The following is a 2,653-nucleotide window of genomic DNA, read 5'->3' on the forward strand; positions in this document are numbered from 1 at the left end:
GGACTTTGTAACTCCATTTCCCTAGGGGTAATAATTTGATGCATAGCTTATGTGAATTGATTGATCAATAGCAAATTCAGTCAATTTCAGTGATGAAAAGTAAGAAGCATTGTCAAATATGAGAGCGACAGGGATGCCAAACCTGCTGATAATAAATTTCTCAATAAATGATATTACCTCGTCATCATTTACCTTTCTAAGTGGGATGGTTTCAATCCATCTGGTGAATATATACTTATGCTACTCTGAAGAGTTCAGAGTGATCTCACTTATGACATCCAGGCCCCATTGCTGGAACAGGCGATAAATCATAACGGGTCTGAGGGGAATGACTGGCTTTCTTTCTCATCCTGCGGTAGTTTGACATACCTTGCATTTACGAGCATAGGCATGCAAGTCTTTGAAAATTGTGGGCCAATAATATCCAACTCTTAATATTTTGTGAGTAGTGGTCTCTCCTCCATAGTGACCACCTGCTGGGCCATCGTGCATTTCTTTCACGATATGATCAACATCATCCTTTTCCAAACACCTCAGCTAGATTCCATCATAATTTTTTCTGTATAATGTGTCATTGCCAAGTGATGTTGATTAGATTTCAATTTGAGCGCTCTCCTTCGTGATGCATCCATGTGTTCTGGACATGATCCTCGTGTTAGATAAAAGCGTATGTCGTAATACCATGACTCAAGATCCAAAAGGACTTCCAACGTTTCGCGCTCACACATCAGCATCTCATTAATCCACAGGGGCTCCTCCCTAAATTATACTTGTGCATTTTGTATGCTCTGCGCTTTTGGTTCTTTGGACACCCCTACTTTATCTGCCAAGGCTTCTGCTGCAAGCTCACACAATTCCTGCCCTCGAACTATCTTTGCCAGCTTAATCTCGAGGTTGTATTCCTAAAGGGCGGTTATCCAATTCCCTCTCTGTTCACACATTTCTTTCTGCACAAAGAGGGCTCTTACAGCAAGGTGGGGAACGATTACTTTAGTCCTGGCCTTTAATAAATAAGGGTGGAAATGTTTTTTGGCTTTAAAAACCGCAAAAATTTGTTTCTCCATGTCTGGGTAGTTCAGTTCTGCTCCCTGAAGATTAGAGCTCATATAAGAAATAGGGACTTCATTGCCATCATCATTTTTTTGGGTGAGGATTGCGACATATGAAACATCAGAAGAAAAAGTGTACAAGAAGAATTCATTGTAAAAATTGGGGCTGACCAATGCAGGAGCTTCTGCGATGGCCTCCTTAATCCGCTGAAATGATTTCTTAGCTTCATTGCTCCACCTATACACAGGGTCTTTCTTCATCATTAGCTACATGGGATGCACTATTTCTGCGAAACCTGAGACAAATTTCCTAATGAAATTAATCTTCCTGAAGAAAGATTGCATTGCCCTTTTATTTTCAAGGGGTTGTATTCTCATGATGGTCTCTATTCTTTCGGGATCAATAACAATCCCTTCTTTAGAGAAGATGTGACCTAGTAGTTTCCCTCCTGTAACTACGAAAACACTCTTCTTGGGATTCAACGATATTCCATACCTTCGGCATCTTTCAAAAATTTGTTTTAGGTGATAGATATGATCCCTTTTGCAATATGAATACACAGTAATGTCATCCATGTACACTACTACTGATCTGTTAAACAATCCTCGCAAAGCTATGTCCATATCTCTTTAGAATGTGGCGCCCACATTAATAAGTCCAAAAGGAATTTTACAATATGCGTAAGTGCCCCATTTAGTGTTGAAGGTTGTCTTGAGCTGATCTCCATTCACCATCAACACTTGATTATATCCTGAAAAACCATCCAATAGGGACAACATTTCAGACCCATAGACGCACTGAAGAATGTGTTCCATAGAAGGGACAGGATAGTTGTCTTTCTGCGATGCTTTGTTCAGGTTTCTGAAATCGATACATACCCTGATGTCTCCATTTGTCTTTCTTGCCAGCGTGAGATTGGCTACCCAGCGGGTGTGCCTGACAGGAAAAATGATTTTGGTGTCCAACATTTTGTTTAATTCTTTCTTCACCAACGGTTCTAGGCTTGGATGCATCTTGCGAAGCTTTTGTTGGTATGGCTTAGCATCCTTCTCCAACAGAATCACATGCTGCATAATGCTGGTATCAAAGGTTTTTAAGTCGCCATATGTCCATGCAAAGACATCCTTGTACTCTTTAAACAACTTAACAAACGCAACCCTTTCTTGTGGAGAGCATCCTAAGCCCAAATTAACAATTTTTTGGTCTTCTTTGGTTCCAAGGTTGACTGATTCATACTTCATGGATGAGTTATGCGTTTTGCAGTTAGTCGACTTCTTGAATTTATCATGCAGGTCATACAATTGCTCCATCTTGACAACTGACTTGGGAATTATATTGGACTGATCTTTTTCCTCATCTTCCCTCTCATTCATAAGCTTGTCATGTTCTTTTTCATCAATGACTGCATTTTTGAATGTCTTCTCGTAGTGCAGGAACTCAAGGATTTGCTTGTCATCTTCGAACACCTACCAATTTGAGATATTATCAGGCACGGATGGTCTGAAAATCAATTCAACATAATATTTATTCTTGTTTAATCTAAGATCAAGCAAAAGTTTGAAGCCGTACTAGCCATCAGATCGGCATCTCGATTTTGCCCTCG

This window comes from Pinus tabuliformis, chromosome 3_1, assembly GCF_031772625.1.
Source record: "Pinus tabuliformis cultivar Carrire ecotype Pingquan chromosome 3_1, CPIR1, whole genome shotgun sequence".
NCBI lineage: Eukaryota > Viridiplantae > Streptophyta > Pinopsida > Pinales > Pinaceae > Pinus > Pinus tabuliformis.